This window comes from Erpetoichthys calabaricus, chromosome 18 (genome assembly GCF_900747795.2).
Source record: "Erpetoichthys calabaricus chromosome 18, fErpCal1.3, whole genome shotgun sequence".
Lineage (NCBI taxonomy): Eukaryota > Metazoa > Chordata > Cladistia > Polypteriformes > Polypteridae > Erpetoichthys > Erpetoichthys calabaricus.
The window spans coordinates 39,136,803-39,162,430 of NC_041411.2; positions in this window are offsets into that span (position 1 = coordinate 39,136,803).

Here is a 25,628-nt window from a genome sequence, read left to right on the forward strand (position 1 = left end):
TGCTGCAGATGTTCTACCAGACGGTTGTGGCGAGCGCCCTCTTCTACGCGGTGGTGTGCTGGGGAGGCAGCATAAAGAAGAAGGACGCCTCACGCCTGGAGAAACTGGTGAGGTAGGCAGGCTCTATTGTTGGCATGGAGCTGGACAGTTTGACATCCGTGGCAGAGCGACGGGCACTGAGCAGGCTCCTATCAATTATGGAAAATCCACTGCATCCACTAAACAGTATCATCTCCAGACAGAGGAGCAGCTTCAGCCACAGACTGCTGTCACCGTCCTGCTCCACTGACAGACTGAGGAGATCGTTCCTCCCTCACACTATGCGACTCTTCAGTTCCACTGGGGGAGGTAAACGTTAACATTTAACATTATACAAAGTTACTGTCTGTCTGTATACCTGAATTGTTATCACTCTTTAATTTAATATTTTCTTTATCAGTATGCTGCTGCTGGAGTATGTGAATTTCCCCTTGGGATTAATAAAGTATCTATCTATCTATCTATCTATCTATCTATCTATCTATCTATCTATCTATCTATCTATCTATCTATCTATCTATCTATCTATCTATCTAATTTTAAAGGATAAAGATTCTCTTTCTTCAGTACGGTACTGTATGTAGTTACTTTTATTATTATTAATATTATTACTACTATGATTATTATTATGAACTATATTGTTATGTTTAAGATGTCAGAGTGTATTTGGAAGTGCTTCTTAAGTGTTTTATATGCATAGTAAGGTAAAATATACTGTATACTACTGTATATATAAGGCAAACATTTGTCTACCTGACGCTAAATAAGAACCATAAGTGCATCTTCAGACTTACCTTAAAAGTTGACTTAAAGAGAGACTTAGGAAGAGAACCGAGGACTTTCTGTATTAGATTTACTATTTTTGCTGACTTTTTGGATTATTCACTTTAGGATTGCCTTTCAGCAGCTCCTTTATGTTGTGAACTGGAGACACAGACATGGTAAAAAGGTGCTTTAGACTTCTGAAATAACCATAAAACAGGCTAGGACTTTCATTAGTACCAAAATGGGACCCTGCCTTTGAAAGTTAAAAGAAAAAATTATGAAAGTCCTAGAGTACACAAAACTGTTTTACTAGTAAAGTCATGAACTGTCCCACAAAGAATCTTTATAAAGTAAAATACAGTCTTGTGAAAAAGTAAGCACATCCCACGAAATTGGTGACTTTTTAACATATTTGAACAGGCAAGCATTAAATCTTCATGCGAACAGTGATTACAGATAAAGGTGATATACTTGAACAAATAACACCTAACATTGGCGTGGTGTATTTATAATCTAAATGAACAAAAATGGTCACATAGAAAAAACAAGTACACACCTACTGTACCTTTGTACACTACTTCAAATCTATAAAAATTAGAATCAGGTGTACCAGATTAGGTGACTTTGATTAGATCCTCCTAAGGGACTATGAAGGTGGAACTTGTTTTATTTAAGCCGTGGATATCGAGGGTCTGGTGCTCTCTTTGCTATTGACGTGTGTGCTGTCATCATGCCGGGGTCACAAGAACTCTGTAAGGCCTTCAGAACAAAGGTTGAGGATGCCTATGAGTCTGGCAAGGAATTTAAAAACATTACCAAATTATCTGAAATCAATTATTCCACTGTAAAGAAGATTATCTGCAGTCGTGGCCAAACGTTTTGAGAACGACACAAATATTAATTTTCACAAAGTTAGCTGCCTCAGTTTTTATGATGGCAATTTGCATCTACTCCAGAATGTGTTGAGGAGTGATCAGATGAATTGCAATTAATTGCAAAGTCCCTCTTTCCCATAAAAATGAACTTAATCCCAAAAAACCCATTTCTACTACTGTTGTAGGCTTTAGGGTGGCCATGAAAGTCCAGCAAGCACCAGGACTGTCTCCTAAAGTTGATTCAGCTGCGGTATCGGGGCACCACCAGGAATGGCAGCAGGCAGGTGTGAGTGCATCAGCAGGTACAGTGAGGGAGGCGAGGACTTTTGGAGGATGGCCTGGTGTCAAGAAGGGCAGCAATGAAGCCAAGAAAAACATCAGGGACAGACTGATATTCTGCAAAAGGTACAGAGATTGGACTGCTGAGGACTGCTGGGGTCAAGTCATTTTCTCTGATGAATCCCCTTTCCGATTGTTTGGGTCATCCAGAAAAAGAAAAGGTGAGCGGCGCTACCATCAGTCCTGTGTCACGCCAACAGTAAAACATCCTCAGACCATTCATGTGTGGGGTTGCTGCTCACTTCACAATTTTGCCTAAGAACACAGCCATGGATAAAGAATGGTACCAAAACATCCTCTGAGAGCAGCTTCTCCCAACCATCCAAGAACAGTTTGGTGACCAACAATGAACAATCCAGCATGATGGAGCACCGGGCCATAAGGCAAAAGTGAGAACTAGGTGGCAATGGAACGAAACATCGAAATTTGGGGGTCCATGGCCAGAAAATTCCCCAGACCTTAATCCCATTGAGAACTTGTGGTCAATCCTCAAGAGGTGGGTGGACAAATAAAAAAAACACAAATTCTGACAAACTTCAAGCATTGATGATCAAGAATGGGCTGCCATCAGTCAGGATTTGGCCCAGAAGTTGATGGACAGACAGCATGCCAGGGCGAATTGCAGAGGTCTTGAAAAAGAAGGAAGGGCTAATACTGCAAATACTGGCTCTTTGCATAAACTTAATGTAATTGTCAATAAAAGACTTTGAAACTTATGAAATGCTTGTAATTATACATCAGTATACCAGAGAAACATCTGACAAAAGATCTAAAAACACTGAAGCAGCAAACTTTGTGAAAACCAATACTTGTGTCATTCTCAAAAATTTTGACCACGACTGTAAAAGTGGCGTAATTTTCCAACAACTGCTAATTTGTGGAGGGCCTACCAAATTCATCCCAATAGCTGACTGTCTGAAACAAAAAAGAAGTCTCCAGGAGCCTCTAAATTTCAGGGTGGGATCTGCAGGTAACTCTTGCAACGGTTGGTGTCAAACTTGCCTACAATCTGACCTGCATGAAAGGTGTGCACTTCCTCGCTTGTGGGTATACCTCGAAACCTTAGTGTGTATTTTGTTTAGTGATTGCTAAAAAACGACATGAGCCAGTGTCACATTACACAACTTCTAATTGTTGGGTATGTTGGACTTGCTGGCCGCAGTTGCTAATCTTGTTGCCAGAATATGTCAATATACACGAGTGAAAATCGCTGGATATGTCACATTTAACAACTGACTGCTGACCTTCCAGCACAGTCGAGCTCGACGCATTTGTAACTGCAAATAAAGTGCTGCCTGATAGCACTGGTGCTATACAAAGGGTTAACAGGTATGGCGAGTTCAGCCACAATCTCTGCCCTTTTTTTCTTTTTTCCATCCTGTCGTGGTATGGAAAACACAAGATATCAGCCAAACAAGCTTCACTTCTATTCGTTAGTTCCAAAACAACCACGTCGGAGTGAGTCGCAGGCTAGTTGGACTAAGTCACTGGGTATACGTCACATCACATCACGTGACTGAACTCTGACTCTCTAAGATTGTGTAAATGAAGGCTACAGCTGAAGATCCCTGGAAACGTCCTCTAATGTGACATGGCCTTTAGTGTTCTGGTTATTTTGATCACAACTGATTTAGCACTGACGTTGTTTTGAACATTTTGAATTTCACATAATGCCATTTGTTTTTTTGGATACTTCCTTTTTGAGTGTCTTTTGCCTGACATGTCTGTACATTTATAAGGGGTGAGGCCTGGAAGTCATGTCACATTACATTCTGAGGAACTTCTAGTCCAAGTTTGCTGATAATTATTCAAAAATGTTTGTGTGTGCTGTGCTAGAAGATGCTTTGATGTTTGTTTTGCTTGGTATTGTGATCATTTTTGTGTATTGTTGGTCTTCCTGGCTCAGACTCCTGCTAGTCTTTGGTTTACAATTACATCTCCTGGTTTGGCCTCTCCTGTCTGCATGCCAGCCAGATTTCGTCTATTGGCAGAATACTCTGCTGGACTGTGACATAAGTGTTACTAATTCCTTCATGCTTTCAGCGGTATTCTTAAGGCCAAGTCACATTATCTGGCTTTTCCAGTGAGTTTCAGATGCAGACTTAGAGAGAGTGATCGGCACTCATGTAGTGTGACATTCTCATGACTCAGTCTGACCAATTTGTGACTCACTCCAACAAAATCAAACAGGTTTGAAGTCATAGGGTGGGCTTTGTGTGCATGAGAGATGAGAACCAATGAGAGCTTAGTCAGAAGTACAATGTATATGTTATGGCCAAAACCCAAAATCGGCCAAAGCGGGAAGTGTCTGGCCAAATTGGGAATTTGTAAATTGACTGGCCAATGTCCGATCTTTTCCTAGATTTTGGGATTTGGCCAGCCAGTTTGCGAAATGGCGTGGGGCAATTGGCCAAAGTTGGAAGAAAAAAGGCACGAGCAGTGATTTGTTGCGCACTTAGTAGTGCAATTGCATCAAGTGTAGCCTTGGTGGGAAGACACGACGGTTCGAAGTGATTTTTTCTTCTGTGCCTACGGATTCCAGTGTGAGCAGTTTCTCGTGCAGAATGGAAAACTCACTTCTGAATCTGCATCTGAAAGTTTCTAAGCATCTTCGCACCTTCAGCGGACAGTCTTAACATTAGCACATTCGATTTTGGCAAGAGAGTTCTCGCCACTTCACGAAATGGCCGGCCAAAGTAGCATATATATTGGTCATTTCTAGTAATTCGGACTTTGGCCATACCTCACGGAAAAAAATGCGAAACAGCCGAACTTCGGGTTTTGGCCGTAACATATATAACACAGAAACGAGGAATAAGGAACGCCAGTGTTTTGGGCCTGATAGACACAAGAGAGACTCATCGGTCGGATGTCAGGTTTTTTACATAAGACAACAAAATATAAAAAAACCAGCAGAGATTGCAGCTAAACCTGCTATACCAGAAAATCATTTACACGGGCACCAGCTCCATCAGGCAGCATGGTATTTGATGTCAGTAAAAGGGACGAGCCCGCAGTACTTTAAAAATGTGAAACTGTGCTGGAAAGTTGCTGTGCAGTCGTCTCATTTGACATACATCGCCATTTTAAGTCACCTAATCTGGGGATCAGTCACTGCAATCATCAAATTTGACATCCCCTCCAACCAGAAGTTGTGTAATGTAACATCAGCTTTATCCATTGACCTTATTTGGGTTCACCCAGCACTTGACCTCACGTCAACATCACATGTGTTAGCACAGAACCCACTGACCTTGCAGTTTTGTTCATTCTGCTTAATAATTTCTTATGTATGTCCATAGTCATTTCCTCAGCTTTATCTACAGAGACAGATACAGATTGGCTCATTCCACCTCTCCTAGGATGAATCTGGTAGGTTTCCACCTGGATATTCATGATGAGAAAAATTAAAGAGGGTATACCTGGTAAATACAGCAGAAATAAATCAATCAAAAGATGACTAATACCTCTGAAGCCCTTGTTAAAATGTTTGGGCGTTTATCATCTGAGGAAGTGCTCTTCATGCTTTTAATGCTAATTTGCTAATTGTATTTGTGGCTTCCTGAGCTTTTTCCTGGAGCAATACAAAATCTATTTCTATTTCACCCATGTTACCTTAAACAGCAGTTGACTCCTCTTATAAGCATATTTGCATGTTGTTTACATATACAGATGGTAATTACTGGGTGCCAGAAATGTAAAAGAGAGAGATGAAAAGACATGGCGTATTCATTCATTCCCTCATTTCCTTAAACCGTGTCGGCTGACTTTTTCCCTTTCAGTAAGGTTGACTCAACAGCAGCTTCTGCTCCTTGTATGTATGTTTTGGTGTACAGTTTCAACCAAAAATGGTGTGATGCTCTTATCCATTGTGAAAGTGTTGAAAGTGCTGTCATCCCTGTCTTAGGTCTGGTGCAATTTGGAACAGAATTTCTCCAAGGACCTCTCTGTATTTGGCTTCATTCTTGATTGTCTCATTTCTGATCTGTTTCCCTGTCCCCTGCTGCTGAGAAGAACCCCTGTAGCATGATGCTGCTACCACCATATTTCACCCTAAAGATGGAATTAGGGAGGTGAGGAACAGTACATGGTCTTCACCAGATATAGTACTTGAAGTTCTACCCAATGAGTTCACTGTTTTGTCTCATCAGACTAGAGAATCTTTATCATCATAGTCCTTTAAATGCATTTTACTTCTTATCTAGCCACTCTACCATAAAAGCCTGGTAGATGAAGTGCTGCTTTGATGGTCATCCTTCCAATAGGTTCTCAGAGGACTTATAAAGCTCTGTTAGAGTGACCATGTGATCTTGGTCACCTCCCTGACCAAGGCCCTCCTTGCCCGATTACTAAATTTGGCCAGAATGTCAATTCTTGACGGAGTTCTGGTGGTTCTAATCTTCTTCCATTTTACAATTATTGAAGCCACTGGGTTCCTGGGAACACTTTCAGCTTCCCTTGTCCTGATCTATGCTTCACCAGAATTTTATTGTAAAGATCTACAGTGAGTTCTTTGGACTTTATGACTGGTTTTTTGTGACCTGATGTGCAGCAGCATCAATCTCAAGTCAAGGAACAATCCTCAATAGGGTCCTAGTCACTACAAGACACACTGATAATATTTAATTTAAGATATCTGTGTTTGCCAATCTTCATCCATGATGCGATCCACAAAGACAGTATGGGATTTCCAGTGTAACAGCTTGGATCTGTGAGTTGGTCACACTAAAAATGGTGACACTGAGACACCTGCTATTATTATTGTTATGATCATTGGCATTTTTGATAGGAAATGTGATAGCCATACAGGAATTTTCCTTTATTGAAGCCACTGGGTTCCTGGGAACACTTAGAGCTTTCAAAATGGTTTTATACCCTTGCCCTGATCTATGCTTCACCAGAATTTTATTGCAAACATCTACAGTGAGTTCTTTGGACTTTATGACTGTTTTTTTTGACCTGATGTGCAGCAGCATCAGTCTCAAGTCAAGGAACAATCCTCAATGGGGTCCTAGTCACCACAAGACACACTGATAATATTTAATTTAAGATATCTATGTTTGCCAATCTTCATCCATGATGCGATCCACAAAGTCAGTATGGGATTTCCAATGTAAAAGTTTGGATCTGTGAGTTGGTCACACTAAAAATGGTGACACTGAGACACCTGCTATTATTATTGTTATGATCATTGGCATTTTTGGTAGGAAATGTGATAGACTCATCTAGCACAAACATCAACTTACCTACCTGATAATAGCTGTCCCTCCTTTGTTAATGGTCAGGAAAACATGCAGGTTCATGCATCTTTCAGGTCACACAAAATAAATCAGACAATGGAATGCTGGTGCCTCTCCTGTCTCAGATCATTGTGCTACCCTCTGACTTCATCATCATCTGACAAAACAGAGCAACTGAGATTTAAATGCAAAGTCAGAGCCTCATGACCAATCACTGCTCCAGAAAATCTATTGGCTATGAACTGTCTGAACTGAAACAGCCTCACAAATCATAAGCAAGACGACTGTGTGTGTGTGCGTGTGCGTGTAGGTGTGTGTATTATTAATTTGTTTCTTCATTTTGTGTGAACTGTTTTTTTCTGCAGAATGTTGCAAACATCACATAATCACAACTACACTTACACTCTGGCAACTTAAACTCACTGATTAACCAAACTTGCACGTCCAGAGAACCTGAAGTAAATAACCCACACAGACAGAAAGCGACTTGAACAGCATTTGATCGCAGCCTCCTGGACCTGGGAGTTAGCAGCACTAACTGCTCCATCAGTGTGTAGCCCTCACAGCTTAGTCAATCTTTTCCAAAACTCTTAACTCCAATTACAAAGCCGTAGGGCACCAGAACATAAGCTGGCAGCATTTGATGCCTGAGATGTGCCATCATCTAATTGAAGGGCACACTCATTTAAAACATTCACACTCACTCTTACTGGGTCAGTTTAGACTTAACTACCAAATCGAGGTGCACATCCTTGGAATGAAACATTGGAAACCTGGAGAAAAACTCTTAATGGCACAAGAACAAGGAAACTCCACACAGATGGTCAGGATGTATACTGTGCATAGATTTTTTACTAAACCTTCTCATCAAGGTACTGAGCTTATTATAATAATGTTGAGTTCAAGACTGAAGCCAGCACTGGATGGGTCACCAGTCTATCACACTGACACTACTTAAGGTCAACAACTAACCTAATCTACTCATTGAAAAGCTGGACAGCAAACCCCATGGGTACGAGCAGAATGTGCAAACTCCCCAGTGACAGTGAGACAGTTGATCTGAACCTCGATAAGGTGTGAAACAACTTTACAAGTTTACATCTTAAAGTACAAACCTAATTATAAAGTCAAGTATGGTATTTCTGATGCTTTCGGTGCAGACCCCCTTAGTCTTTCTTCTGTCCTCTCTATTTGGTGTATAAGTCCTCTGCAAGTTCTGGCTGAACCTTGGACCTCCAACCACTTGTTTTCCATTATAGAATTGACTCCAACTGGTGCAATCACACTTGGCAATATGGTGGCAGGAGACATGTCAGGTTAAAATTAATTTATCTTTGCAACACAGTTTCTAAGCGTATCTTCATGCTGCTTTGTCTTTTCGCTATGTAACTGAGAAATTGGTAAGTGTGTATGTTATAAAATAAGGAAAGAAAAAGAATAAAGAGAATTGTGTGGAGCTCACTCTCTCCATGACTGCCTCTTGTTGCCACTTATACTCGATATGCGGCTGATTAATAGCCACTTTTTAGCAGTTCATATATGAGAATATCACAGTGCTCGAACGTTGTTGTGTTTATGGCTGCTATTTGTTATAAGAATGTAAGAAATATGTTTAGAGGTGTAAACGGTGAGACCCTTCTATTGTAAAAATACCTTCTAGGGACATTGAGAATTGATGTCATTTCTAACAAGGCGGCACAAGAGACCCACTGCATGTTCCACACCACTGCGGAGAGCTTTCAAATTCTTTTTTTTTTGGTTGTTACAGGATTTATTTTCTAGTGCCAGAATCACTGAACTAATAACCACCCACCGCCCCCGTCGTGCCAATGTCTCTTTCACACTATTACTGTACTGCATATTGGAAAATATAAATTGCTTAATTGCATCAAATTATTCAAAATGAATCATCAAAACTCATTCTGGAAGACAACACGACAATGGAAAACCCCAGTATTTCTCTAAGAGTATTATACGCATGTTAGACCGATGGTTTTTGCACTTCTCTTTCATGTTTCTGTTTTTAATAATCCACTGTGTGCATTTTTATAATTAGGCATTCAAAATCGAATTAACACAAATATATAAAAAACTCCTTGGTAGCAGGGCCCCAGGGGTGGATGAGATACGCCCGGAGTTCCTCAAGGCTCTGGATGTTGTAGGGCTGTCTTGGTTGACATGTCTCTGCAACATCACATGGACATCAGGGACAGTGCCTCTGGATTGGCAGACCGGGGTGGTGGTCCCCCTCTTTAAGAAGGGGGACCGGAGGGTGTGTTCCAACTACAGAGGGTCACACTCCTCAGCCTCCCTGGAAAAGTCTATTCGAGGGTTCTGGAGAGGAGGGTCCGTCGGATAGTCGAGCCTCGGATTCAAGAGGAACAGTGTGGTTTTCGTCCTGGTCACGGAGCACTGGACCAGCTCTACACCCTTAGCAGAGTCCTGGAGGGCGCATGGGAGTTCGCCCAACCAGTCTACATGTGTTTTGTGGACTTGGAAAAGGCGTTCGACCGTGTCCCTCGGGGAATCCTGTGGGGGGTGCTCCAGGAGTATGGGGTACCTGGTAAGGGCTGTTCGGTCCCTGCACAACTGGTGTCAGAGCTTGGTCCGCATTGCCGGCAGTAAGTCGAACCCGTTTTCAGTGAGAGTTGGACTCCGCCAGGGCTGCCCTTTGTCACCGATTCTGTTCATAACTTTTATGGACAGAATTTCTAGGTGCAGTCAGGGTGTTGAGGGGGTCCGGTTTGGTGTACTCAGGATTGGGTCACTGCTTTTTGCAGATGATGTTGTCCTGTTTGCTTCATCAGGCCGTGATCTTCAGCTCTCTCTGGATCGGTTCACAGCTGAGTGTGAAGCGGCTGGGATGGGAATCAGCACCTCCAAATCCGAGACCATGGTCCTCAGCCATTAAAGGGTGGAGTGCCCTCTCAGGGTTGGGAGCGAGATCCTGCCTCAAGTGGAGGAGTTCAAGTATCTCGGGGTCTTGTTCACGAGTGAGGGAAGAATGGAGCGTGAGATCGATAGGCGGATCTGTGCGGCATCCACAGTGATGTGGGCTCTGCATCGGTCTGTCGTGGTGAAAAAGGAGCTGAGCCGTAAGGCAAAGCTCTCAATTTACCAGTCGATCTATGTTCCTACCCTCACCTATGGTCATGAGCTATGGGTAGTGACCGAAAGAACGAGATTGCGAATACAAGTGGCTGAAATGAGTTTCCTCCGCAGGGTGTCTGGGCTTTCCCTTAAAGATAGGGTGAGAAGCTCAGTCATCCGGGAGGGGCTCAGAGTAGAGCCGCTGCTCCTCCGCATCGAGAGGAGTCAGATGAGGTGGCTCGGGCATCTGATCAGGATGCCTCCTGGACGCCTCCCTGGTGAGGTGTTCCAGGCACGTCCAACCGGGAGGAGACCTCGGGGAAGACCCAGGACACGCTGGAGGGACTATGTCTCCCAGCTGGCCTGGGAACGCCTTGGGATTCTCCCGGAAGAGCTAGAAGAAGTGGCTGGGGAGAGGGAAGTCTGGGCATCTCTGCTCAAGCTGCTGCCCCCGTGACCCGACCTCGGATAAGCGGAAGAGGATGGATGAATGGATGGATATATATCGTGACACTATAGGGCGCTGTCGCTCCACTAACCCGATAGACAAATGTCCAGGACACCAGATAAAATCACTAAAAAGGTATTTTAATTCCTTTTCTTTCTTATCAGTAGTGCCTTTAAGCATCCCAACCTGTTATCACAAAAAAAGAAATGTCACAGAGCAGAATCAATGCAATTAGAACCTGACCATGAAATGAGCCACCACAGAGCTCGTGAGGTGGGCCTGCAGATAGACTGCACTTACATGCAAGCATTTAGGATTTGCTTCTCCACTGCTAATAAATCCACTGTACTGACTTTGTGGCCACTGGTAAGTGTCCTTAAGAATCCTAAATCAGCTGATGTTTTTGGGTAAAGTGAAGCAGATGGTATACACCCCACAAATGTGAGGTGTAAGGCTGAGCTAGATTTGTGAATGTGCAGGCAGGGGAGGAGGTGAGGTGAAGCTGCATGAAAGGAACTGAGGAACATCACAGCAGGAGCAGCTGCACTGGGAAATGACCAAGGATGTAGGTGAAACGTTAGGCCATGGAATAAACAAAGCCTGCTGTCCACTACCTACCACCCCCAAGTTATTACACATTATAAAGTGGTATCCTAATCTGCAAAATAACAAGCAGGGGAAGTGACTTAATCTGAATCACACAGTGAAGCAGATGCTAGAATTGAAACCAAAAGCTATGTTGTTTAAAGTCCAGTTACTTCACAACATCACATCACACCACACTGTTTACCTATTTTAAATTTATTCAATGGATTACTTCTGGGGCACCTTTCATTTTCACAACCTTTACTACCCCTAGTGAGGTCCTCCTTCCTACAATATTTCAGTTTTCCTTCTCACAACCACTCTCAGTTCCCACTCCCCATTACAACCACACTGGGCCCCACTACATTTGGTGTGACACCCTCCTCCCTGTCTTCTCCGAGTCCTGGACTGCCCATAATTCCCACAGGTGCCAGGAGGCTAGGTCATTTGGTACTGTAGACCAGGAGTTCTCAAAGTTGGTCCTGGGAGCCCACTTTGACTTAAGGTTTTTGCTTCAACAGATTCGTAACTGATAACACTGATCTCAATTAATAAGCAGGTATTTTTTAATCTTCTCTTATTCTACATTAAGAAAGCACATAGGCATGACTTTTACATCTATAAGACATTTAGAAATATTTCCATTTTTGCTATAGATTTAAATGCTTATCTCACTTTTGTTGCTTTCATTATATTTGCCCTTTCTCTGTGCAGGTTTCCCCTTTCATTGTATCTTAATAATGACAATTAAAAATGAGCAGCGCAGACACCCTGGCAAACAACACTGAATCATGAAAGGCTGCAACTACTTTAGCGTCAGACCCACTAATTAGAAAACAATGGATTAATTCAACAATTAGAACACCCACAAAAATAGAATGAAAGTCAAGATGAAAATTTTGTTAAAAAGAAAAAAAATACATTATTCCCCTATAACTACTTACCTAACTTAGTTTTCTAATTTCTATATTGTTCCCAAAACACAGAATCAGGGAAATAACAGTTCACTTAATTAACCCAGGAGTCCAATTAAAAACTGAAGCTGGTTGGAACAAACACCTGCAGCCACAGGGGGTCCCCAGGACTGACTTTGAGAACCCCTGCTGTAGACTATATGTCTAAATGTGATTATACCTACGTATATGGCAGTATATATACATATGGTACATGCAGTACATGTATTCTCCAAATTGTATAATGGGGTCATCTAGCAGCTCTGGATGCAAGGCTTCCCTGGATATCTTGCCATTTCATACACGGCAGTGTAAAATAATGTAAATCTTGGCTTGGTACACCTCCAACAGGCTGTCACATCAAGAGATGGAGGCCTCTCAGTGGTATTCCCTGACTAGACTGACTATGAGAGTCAATTGATAAAATGGATGGAAAGCCATATCTGTAATGCGCGAACATATCCAGTGTTTCCATTCTGCTTCTGTGTGATGCAGATGAGAGGCTCCAGATGCTCACAGTGCAGAAATCAGATCTCAGACTGAAGAAAATTGTTACCTTTCCTCCGGGAAATGAAGACTCTTATTCTTAGAGATTTTATCAAATTTTCTATCAGATTAGACGACAAAAATCCATCCATCAGCCCTGGACCCAGCGTGCCTATATAAACACCAACAATGGGCCTCCTTATGACATTACACTTAAGGATAAAGAAATTCAACATTCCTTAATCTGTTTAAAGGGGAATAAGAGAGACCTGCGAAAGGCAAGGAGCTTTAACCCTCTCGCTCAGTCGGAGTGGAGCTTAATCCTGCAGAATGGCCATGAGGATTACTCGGCTGCACGCTCTTATCTTTACTTCTCTTGCTCTTTGTCCTTGCCTCAGCATTATTGTTCCTTAATGTTTGTGCAGATTGTCAGCGCTGGTCATATCTTAATAAAATGCTATTATAGGTCTTAAAGCCTCTGCCTGCAGGACATCCATTGCATCAATTATTGTTGTGCCTCTATAGAAAGGGGGAGGTTAGTTTGAGGATGTGGATCTTTGATTGTTTAGGTGAGTTCTTCTCAGAATTAAGAGTTGGAGTTGGGTGCAGTGGTAACATAAAGAGACTGGGGTACATGCTCTGGTTGTCCCCTGTGTGAAGTCTACATGGGTTTCTTTTGGGATTTCTCCCACTGTCCAAAGACACTCAGGGTAGGTAAACTGGCATTGCTAAATCAGCCCTGTGATGTGTGGGATCTCCCTGTCTAGATGTTCCTGCCTTGTGCGATTTGATTGTTGGGATAGGCTCCAGCTGCCCTTGTGATAACAGTCAGCCTGAGAAAACCTTAAAACATAGAACAGTGCACTAAGTAAGCCATAGCAGACTTGGCTGAACTGATGATGGCAGCAAAAAGCCTTAACACATCCAATTACAATATCAGAAGAGGTTCCATTGAGTGGACATCAGGGTTAAAACAGGCAGTCTCGTTCACTTTGGTTCTGTTGTTTATTAACATAATTACAGGTCTCATCAAAAAGGGAAAATAATGTGTTTAGAGAAACAGAGCCAATCAGATCTTCCACCAGCAGAAGGACGTCTATCCGTGTAATTGGGAGATGGCAGTGTGTTGCAGAGCAGTGGGATGGTCTGGCAAGGTGACACACTTTATTTAATATCTTTACTTTCACAATACAGTTTTTTAGAATTCAGAGTTGTGTTCACGTAATCTCTTAAGCAATTTATGGAATTAGTGCAGGGTTGCATCAGCATGTATCTGCAAAGGAAAATGAGTTAGACAATGTGTGCATAGAATAACATTCAGGTGCGTTTGCAACTAAGTTAAATGATAAGAAATTTGGGGCATTTCACATTTTTTATTTACTTCATCCAGGAGTCAGTTATTGCATTTTGTCTATTAAATAGTTTAGTAATAATGAGTCATATTCAAAACCAGTAATGGCGTACTGCACGATAACGTGCAGTGAATACACTTGACTTATAGTTTTCATCCTCTTTCTCTGTATGTTTAGCATTCATACTTTCAGAGGTTGATGTGTTTGCTGCTTCCTGAGCAGCTCTTCTTATCTCCACCCTAGCGGCCCGCTTGTTCTCTTGTGCATCTTTTCGCGTTAAAACTGATTAAGTTGTAGGCATGGAGCTGGACAGTTTGACATCCGTGGCAGAGCGACGGGTGCTCAGCAGGCTCCTATCAATTATGGAGAATCCACTGCATCCACTAAACAGTGTCATCTCCAGACAGAGGAGCAGCTTCAGCGACAGACTGCTGTCACTGTCCTGCTCCACTGACAGACTGAGGAGATCGTTCCTCACCACACTATGTGACTCTTCAATTCCACCCGGGGGGGTAAACGTTAACATTACTCAAAGTTATTGTCTGTCTGTATACCTGCATTGTTATCACTCTTTAATTTAATATTGTTCTTTATCAGTATGCTGCTGCTGGAGTATGTGAATTTCCCCTTGGGATTAATAAAGTATCTATCTATCTATCTATCTATCTATCTATCTATCTATCTATCTATCTATCTATCTATCTATCTATCTATCTATCTATCTATCTATCTATCTAAGTCAGTTTTTGTGTGGCAATTACTTAGTACATTTTCTTTAATTTTTCACGAGGAAGTGACGGCGAAGGTGGTACGGATGAGAACGGCGCCCATACGCATGCGCTGCATGGCCGCCCTACTGCACGCTGCCGAGAGTTGACTCTACAATAGAATAAAATAAGAATAAAAACAGGAATAGAAATCATCACCCCGAAAGCGGACAGTAGAGGTCACATAGTGCATGTGTACCTATTTTCAGGTCAATAGGTCAAACGGTTTGTGAGCCACAGGTGATTTAAAATCCTGGATAGTCAAATGGACAGCCACGGTAGCATATATTATATAAGAAGATTAATAGCAATAATAGAATGCAATTCTCTGTGTTAGTAAACAACATTTAAAACATCACTTGACAATAGAGTTAAAAATGGAACACAAAGAGGCTTGTGGTGGCTCAATAGCTTTCATTCACAGCAGATTCCAATTCAAGTAAAGTGAAAAAGGCATTGATTGATGTGTGTTAGGGGTGGAGGGTCTGTGACTAGCAGCTGTTCAGTTTTCCTAAACATAACATTTGTGAAAGTATAGTATCCATCATTAGCAATTGAAAAATATATATATTAAAAGAAAATGACCAATGCTAGAACAAAATCAGCACCAATTTTACCATACTGTACGAAAGAAGAAAAGGATCTGAAATAAGTTCCCCATTTAGCTATTAATATTAGATAAAACACAATAATGTGTTAAAATTATATAAATAAGTAAGAACTTGGAAAGGAATTGATTTATTGTGTAACAGGAATATAAATGGTACCCAATGGGCCTGCTGCTATTGTATGTGTATATCAAGGACTGAAAGAGCAGGGTAGGGCACCAGAGATCAGGGGCTTAAGCCACTGAAGTCTCCCACCTCCGGACCCCACTGTCCATTTTTAAACCCATCCTTTCCCATATTGCTAATTAGTTCAAACACCATTTAGCTGGATAATGTTGGCTCTTTACAATAATAATCAATAGAAAACGTTGTTCAATCAAGTCAGCCTTATAAACCTACACAAATTCCTTCCCCTTCCATTTAGTTCCAAAGAAGTGACTATTTTTTTGTACTCTATTTGTTAACCACACTGTTCCATTCCCTCTGAACTAGTGTGGTGCTGAGGTTTCACCCGTTGCATGGCTGCACTCGGGTCCTAATCTGGGATCCTGAGTTGATTTGTCATGTGGTGGGTACGGCAATGTGCTGTATCAACGACTCCTCACCTCTCCTTTCTCCTATTAGTTAACAAACCCAAAGTAGCAGGAGAAGGTGTTGCGATGTGAGCTGTTTCCGCACGCTCGCTCTGCTCGCCGTTTGACTCACTTGAATTGGGCATCCGAGCAGCTGTCAGAAAGGTCAAAGAGGAAAATCTACAAAATATGCAAGTTCAAGCAACCCCTCTCAAGATAAACTTGAAACAGTAAACTAATTCCTAGTTGAAGTCACATGGAACATTTCTCCATTTTAAGGGAAATTTAAAAAGTTTGTGCAGTGTGATCTGTTCAAGATATCACAACAAAAACTGAATGTTCTTGAAAAATTTGTTTAAAGAAAAAGTGTGCCACATCTCAACAAAACTGGTCAACTTTGGGGGGGTTGTTTCATGCAGGCAGACAGAGGGCCACAATAGATGATTCACAATAGATGTTTCACGCATAATCAACAAATGCACCTAAAAAGGGTTAAAGGTTATTTCTATTCTGAAAAGGAAACGTTAAAGACACAACGTTTTGACTGAACAGCCTTCATCGGCTGTGCAACTAAATAGGAAAAAGAAGGTAAAATATATAGGAGAGGAAGACGGGAAGAAAGCCAGGGCAGATGAATGGAGAATAGGTGAGAAAAAGCCACCATTAGAGAAGATGAAGGGAAGGATTAAAAGCTAGTCATTAAGACCTGAAAAAATATGTGATCCCAAGCTAAGAATGAGCTTAGCTTCTTCCAATTTTCTTTGCAAAGTGTCTTTGATGCTCTGTGAAGGAACACAGAGGGATTAGTATGGCTGTGATCAAGGGATGTGAAGTGATCTGCAACAGGCTTTGTAACACCTTGACAGCTCAAAAGTGATCTCTAAAATGATCAGCTAGTTGTCTCCCTTTTCACCTATGTAGATGGCTGGACCCTTTCTACAAGAAATGGTCAGTAAGTAAGATTTTCAGACTGTCAAGAGTCCTGTTGATTAATATTAAATTTACCAGAAGGACCAGATACAAGGCTTTTCTGGCCTCTAAAATAATTTATGTTAGGTTATGTGATTCTAATCAGCATATTTTGGTGCTTTATCTTCTTTTATAATATGCTACCGTGGGTGTCTGTTTGTCTGTCCAGGATTTTAAATCACCTGTAGCTCGCAAACCGTTTGATCTATTGACCTGAAATTTGGTACACATACACTACGTGACCTTTGCTGTCCACTTTCGGGGCGAAGATTTTTATTGCTCTTTTTATTTTTATATTATTTTATTGTAGAATCAACTCTCGGCAGCGTGCAGCAGGGTGGCCGTGCGGCGTTATGCGTATGGGCGTCGTTCTCATCCCTACCACCTTCGCCATCACTTCCCCTACCTCTTCATATCTTAAATCGTTCTTGAGGCAGATTGAAGATTTAAGTGCCATCTTAAGTGAGAAATTAAGAAAAACGTACTAAGTAATTGCAACACAAACACTGACTTAATCAGTTTTAACGCGAAAAGATGCTGATGGAAGAAGAGAAGAAGCGGGCCACTAGTGTGGAGAAAGCAAGAGCTGCTCACAAAGCAGCAAGCGCATCAACTTCTGGGCAAACGAATGCTAAACATACAGAGAAAAAGTAGGAAAACTATAAGTCAGGAGTTTTTATTGCACGTTATCATTCAGTCCGCCATTACTGGTCTCTTATAATTTGATAGACATGTCGCTGAGATGCCCACCTGATATTCTGGGGTGTTACAGAATGTAATAATAATAATAATTTTTTACATTTATATAGCGCTTTTCTCACTACTCAAAGCGCTTAGCAATTGCAGGTTAAGGGCCTTGCTTAAGGGCCCAACAGAGCAGAGTCCATATTGGCATTTACGGGATTCGAACCGGCAACCTTCCGATTGCCAGTGCAGCTCCCTAGCCTCAGAGCCACCACTCCGATAATAATATGTGTATTTATGTTTGCAGTTGCATGTCACGTTTGTGCATACACGTATGAGTATACCTCTGTGGATTTAAGTGCTGTTCTGTCTGTTATCACATTTATTTCATTTGCCCATGTAAGATTATTTCTGGGGCAATATTTGCTCATAAGTGCCTGTTTATGTACTGTATGTATATAGTTATGTCACATTTCTGTGTGTGGAGGCGCGTGTGTATGTGTTGGGTGTATTTGTATGTTTATGGTTACAAGTTTTTATAATTGTTTTTCATGCATACATACTGTATGTCTGCATGTCTGTCTCCTTTACAGGTGTAAATGTGATGTGTGAGTATGCATGTAAAGGTATGTGCTACTATCAATTAATATCAGTGTTTGTTGTTGTCAGGGACAGCACCACCATTAAGGTGAATTAGGCATTTGCCTGGGGGCACATATCATAAGGTGGTGGGGGGAACCCAGCCGTACGGATTAGCTACACAACAGTCGGTTGGCGCACTAAAAAGCTTGGCCTAGGGTGCAAAATAACCTATATAGCGGCACTGATTGTGGTATGCGACATTTCTATGTAGTCATGTGTGCACATCCTCTTATCCTGAGCCAGCATTTGCTCTCCACCAAGCCCCTTGTCTTGTGAAGGTTGCTGGATATGCGGAGGTGCCAAGCTACAATGGCAAATGCCTGCCGCTCTTAATGAGTCTTTAAAGAGCTTTGTACAGCATCCTTTTGGCATTGTGAGTGAATGACGCTATATAAAAAATGACTGCTTGAAGCGGAGACCCTCATTATTTGTCAGCAACAAAATCAACACGGTGGGCAAGCGCACGTCATTAGCCGGAGGGCATCTACTATTAATCAGAACTCCAAAATCCACTTGCAGGAAATAAAATACAATACGATAAAAAAGATCTCCACACTTTATCAGGAAACCGCAGTGACTGAGAAACTTGTGTCAAGTTAACGGAACCCACTTGAAAAGGCTTTGGTCTTTCTGAAGTCAGGCTTTTAAGAAATTATAGAAATATGCAAATAAGTTCGAAGACCCCTGCGCCGCATTCCGAGCGCGGCTGCAGGCAACGAAGAATTAAAACAACTTTTTTATTTGCACGTCTGCTTGCGTTTTCATTTAAGGCTCACCGGCATTGAAATTAGCCCGCTGTTCTCTCTTCCAGTTTTTCTGACGCATTTTTTTAAACTAAATGTAATTAATTCTTGCCAGACTTTCTATTGTTAGCTGTCGCCGTGTTGTAATCTTCACACAAACATTCCTTCACCTTAAAATAATAATAAAAAAAAAATCCAATCTAAAGTCTTGGAAGTTAAAAAAAAAAAAAAGTCCCATTTTGTAGACGAGCCAATGTCGTCCGATTTTACACTGGTTTAACACGCGCGCTGAATGAGACGCGGTCAAAGCCGAAGACAAGAGGAGCGGAGCAGAGAGGAGAGAAGAGGAGAGGAGCGGCGCGCGCTCCTCACTTTCTAATTAAACAGCCCGAGCCCGCTTCCTTTCATTTGGAGCCAAGTGTTGCATAGCAACCTGGAGCCGTCGAGTCCGCACAGCAATCTGCAGCTACTGTAGAACGTTATCAGGCATCTTATTAGAAACTCTTGTCGAATCAATGCATTTCTCTTAGTTTCTGTGTCTTGAATACAAAAACAATAATTATGAATATTGTAAATAAATCACAACTCTAAGCCGGCTTCTTCACAGCTGTTCAGCACAGTGGCCAGTAAATGTGTCGCTGCTTTGCATTCCAAGGGACCCCCGGCCTGTCACACATGTTTTGTGACGTGCCGATGACACCTGTCTTATCTACATTCCCGAGCAGACTCCCACCGCCTTTATGAGGCTGCTCAAGAGGATCCACTGACATGCAAACACATCCCCAAGCTCACCGAAGTCGTGCACGGCTTCCTGACGCGGTTAGATTTACAGGCAGGTCTAAGTTAAATGGGCAGGGAAAATAATGGGGAATGGAAGAAATAATAATACTACTACCACCACTAATAATAATAATAATAATAATAGCTGTTGTTGATAATAATGAGGAATTTATTTGTAGCACATTTCATTCCTTAACTTCTGCTCAGTGTGCTTTAAACAAAAATGACAACACCAATTAGCTTAGATATACAGTACATAAAGACGACAACAGATATTAGTAAGATGCCTCTGAAATAATAATAATAATAATAATAATAATAATAATAATGAAGATTAATTTATTTATATAGTACATTTCATACATTGAATGAACCTCAGTGTGCTTAACATTGAAACACAACACTGGTTACCTTAAAATAAATATAAAGATGGCAACAGATACTAATAACATGTTACTGACATAATAATTACTATTAGAACAATAATAATGAATTTATTTCATTATTATTCATTTCATACCTTAGTGTGCTTAACATAAATACAATATTGGTTTAGCTTAAAATATAAAGATGACAACAGATACTAATAACATGTTACTGAAATAATAATAATAATAACAATAATAATAATAATTAATGAAGATGAATTTATTTATAAAGCACATTTCATACATTGAATACACCTTAGTGTGCTTAACATAAAATACAATATTGGTTTAGCTTAAAATAAATATAAAGATGACAACAGATACTAATAACACGATACTGACATAATAATTACTATTAGAACAATAATAATGAATTTATTTCATTATTATTCATTTCATACCTTAGTGTGCTTAACATAAATACAATATTGGTTTAGCTTAAAATATAAAGATGACAACAGATACTAATAACATGTTACTGAAATAATAATAATAATAATAACAATAATAATAATAATTAATGAAGATGAATTTATTTATAAAGCACATTTCATACATTGAATACACCTTAGTGTGCTTAACATAAAATACAATATTGGTTTAGCTTAAAATAAATATAAAGATGACAACAGATACTAATAACACGATACTGACATAATAATTACTATTAGAACAATAATAATGAATTTATTTCATTATTATTCATTTCATACCTTAGTGTGCTTAACATAAATATAATATTGGTTTAGCTTAAAATATAAAGATGACAACAGATACTAATAACATGTTACTGAAATAATAATAATAATAATAATAATAATTAATGAAGATGAATTTATTTATAAAGCACATTTCATACATTGAATACACCTTAGTGTGCTTAACATAAAATACAATATTGGTTTAGCTTAAAATAAATATAAAGATGACAACAGATACTAATAACACGATACTGACATAATAATTACTATTAGAACAATAATAATGAATTTATTTCATTATTATTCATTTCATACCTTAGTGTGCTTAACATAAATATAATATTGGTTTAGCTTAAAATATAAAGATGACAACAGATACTAATAACATGTTACTGAAATAATAATAATAATAATAATTAATGAAGATGAATTTATTTATAAAGCACATTTCATACATTGAATACACCTTAGTGTGCTTAACATAAAATACAATATTGGTTTAGCTTAAAATAAATATAAAGATGACAACAGATACTAATAACACGATACTGACATAATAATTACTATTAGAACAATAATAATGAATTTATTTCATTATTATTCATTTCATACCTTAGTGTGCTTAACATAAATATAATATTGGTTTAGCTTAATATAAAGATGACAACAGATACTAATAACATGTTACTGAAATAATAATAAAAATAATAATTACTATTAAGACATAATAATTACTATTAGAGCAATAATAATGAATTTATTTAATTATTATTCATTTCATACATTGAATGCTACTCAGTGTACTGTACATAAAAATTACAGAACCAAGTAGATTAAAACAAATATAACAATCATAACAGATACTAGTGATTATCTATTGTAATAATAATAATAATAATAATAGTAATGAAGATGAATTTATTTATAAAGCACATTTCATACACTGAATGCATCTTAGTGTGCTTAAAATAAAATACAATATTGGTTTAGCTTAAAATAAATATAAAGATGACAACAGATATTAATAACATGTCACTGACATAATAATTACTATTAGAACAATAATAATTTATTTCATTATTATTCATTTCATATATTGAATGCAACTCAGTGTACTGTACATAAAAATTATACCAAGTAAATTAAACAAATATAAAAATCATAACAGATACTAGTGAGATTCTATTGTAATAATAATAATAATAATAATAACAATAATAATAATAATAATACATTTATTTATATAACACCTTGAATGAACTATCAATGTTTTACATTAGAACTGCAATAGCTATTAGCTTAAAATAATTATAAAATGAAATGAATGGCTAGTTACAGGTTTGTGTTAATATTGTCGCGTATTTAGAGACCCATGTGCTAATCAACATACAACACGTCGACACTCTCTGGCTCCAGAATTTGTGAGTATAACTATTATTTCTTTAACGTCCCATTCTTTCTTATCTGAAAAATCTCAGAACACAGTTTTAATTCTACAAATAAATCCAGTGAAATGCTACTGAAATAATAATAATAATAATAATACGGCATATTTCATACAGTTAATGCTGCTCATGGTGCTTCATGCAAAAACTATCATAGGACATATACAAAGATGAAAATAGATACTAGTGGAATAATAACAATAAGATAATGCATAGACAAATAAGCTGTCCAGAGTAACTGAAAAGCTGACATGGCTCTTACTTATTTATCCTGACACTGATGATGTGAGAGAGCCATTAGTTTAGTTTTTCTCACAATAGCTGTTACCAGATATCAACAGAGGAGTGAAAACAAAACTCCAGGAAGCCAAAACCTGGAGAAAATTAACCTTTGGATCCCCAATGGTCTTATAGTTGAAGAATACCACATTTTGTTAATCTTGGTCAAATGGCTATCAAGCCCCTCTTGGACATTTTACATTTATATTATCAAAAAATGTCATAATAAAAGGATATTCAGAATTAATCGGTCAATATTTTTTAGAGCCTATCAAAGGGAATGCTTCCCTCCTTTATTGCAGTGAGCAACCAATTTAATGAGAAACAGTAGGATTAGAGGAGGGCTTACAGATTGTGTTTCAAGCAGTGACCAGCAGGGGTTAACCAAAGCCAGTGCTAGAGGGTCGATGCCATTTCTGCCAGTTTGGGTGTGCACCCAGGCACTAGAATTGATGTAACAACACCCCTTTGCATTGTTAAAGAAATCTATAGTCTACACGGATTAAACGTATATAAACATGTGGAAAACGTGTCAGCCATACAAAGACAGCAGAAAAGTGAACCAGGGTCCAATGCTACGTTTTCAGCTAACCTGGCTCCCAAATACCAAATATAAAATGATATTCTAAAATGTGCTTAAATCTAATTCAGAGTCATGGGTGTCTTGGGCTATCCCAACTGCATCCTTCACAAGGCAGAAAACAAGCCATGGACCGTGTGCTATTCTACTGGATGTCCCACACACGCACAGCCACACTTACATTCACACAGAGGCCAATATGGAATCAACTTAACCTTCATGTCTTTAGGGATATGAGACGAAAACTGGAGTACCTGGAGGAAAACCCACACTGACACTGAGAGAACATGAACAATCCATGTGAGCATGAGACATGGGGACCATGAGCATTCAGCACTACTCACTGCTCTTCCTTGCCACGTTCAATCAATTTAATCCTCCATAATGTCTTTAGTAGGCATAATTTTCAGAAGATGTGCAGAAATATCTGAGAATACCCAACTGTCATGACAGAGTCAAGTCTTTTTGAAACATTGACTCCATAAAGCAAGTTTTGAAATAAACAGAACAGACGTAAACCAGGAGAGAATCCAAACTGGGCAGCCCTGTGTGCCTTCACATCTACTGCCTCCTTCTATCTGACAAAAAAAGAAAATCTTGAGATGAGACAAAACTATTGCCAAGAGATTTCTTCAAGTCCCGCCCTCCTCTCAACCTGTTAACGGCCCACGCTCACAGTCCTCTCACCTCTCATTCGTGTGAATCCTTTTATCAGACACAGTTCCTGCGCTCTCAGCTCTTATACATTTTTGCGTTTTCCTCACTTTAGTTCCCAATAAAAGAAGACTTATTATGATGCCCAAATCTTATTGAAGAATTTCATCCCAAAGGGTTATCAACAGAAGTAATGAGTACACAGGCAATCCTAGCGCCGAGAAACGATGAAGTCAAATGGATTAGCGTGAAAATTGTTGATCGGTTACACAGCAAATTGGTTAAATGCGTATCAATAGACTATGCTGAAACAGTTGGTGGTGATTGTGTGGAAGATGAAAACATCAACTTACAATATCCCGTAGAATATCTACAACTGTTAATACCGTCCGGTTTTCCACCGGCTGAATTACTGTTGAAAGAAGGATGTATCATAATGTTATTGCGTAATTTATGTTTGAGTGATGGGCTATGCAATAGGACAAGATTAGTTGTATTCAAAATCGGTCGAAAAATTCTGACATGTAAAATTTTAACAGGCGACAAGAAAGGTAATGTAGTACATCTTCCGCGGATAACATTAGACACCAAAGGAGATGTTGATATGCCATTCGTATTAAAACGTTTACAGTTTCCCGTTAGAATAGCTTTTGTTATGACAATTAACAAATCACAGGGACAATCATTCGAAAAAGTCGGTTTATTTATTAGAGAGAAAGAAACGATATTCACTCACGGGCAGTTATACATTGCATTGTCACGATGTAAGTCCAAACAGGGAATTAAAATTCAAAGCGATATTGATGAAAAGTTAATTCCAAATATTGTTTTCGCTGAAGTTTTACAGTAAACGTATAAGTTTAAAAAGTATTTGCGTGTTAATTTCATAGCCAAACAGAATGAAAACGTATAATTTTCATTCAATTTAGTACGTTACTATTTTTTACTATGGTTAATTACTCGCTGTAATGTAAAATAATTAGTTTTATTCTATGCATATGTAACAATTCCCATGAAAATATCAATCGGTTAAAATTGTACATCTGCTTCCCCATACGTGAGCAGCAGAACCACAAAGTGGCTAGCGTGTAGTGCTCGCCTGGGGGTTGGCGAGCGAAGCGAGCAGGGGGCACAGCCCCCTAAACATCTACATTGTATGTCTGTTTGTTCACCAATCACAATGCTGCATGTGCATTGTCATTGGCCCAAATTAAAATATAGGCTACATGGTATATCAGGGAGAGGGGTGGTAAGGTGGAGGGGGGGGTCAAAAAACAAGTGCAGGTGCAGGGATTACAATGTACCTATGATCTTAGATGAGGTCCCTCTTTGGCTGGTAGAAACGTTTGTGTCCGCTGATAGCAATACTCTCCAATCAGCCCCAGCACATCCCTCCTGCATAATGGGAGAACATTGTCATCTGGGGTTACAAACCTGTGAAGCAGCCAAAGTAGGGGTTTCATTAAAGACCACAGGTACTGCATTTTCTTCTCATCTATATTGATTTCAGTTTCATTGTCTTTCTGCATTATAGCTTTCTTCAAAGAGTACAATCATTTGTCTCATCGTGGGTTGTTTTTAGCCATGTTGAAATTCCAAAAGAT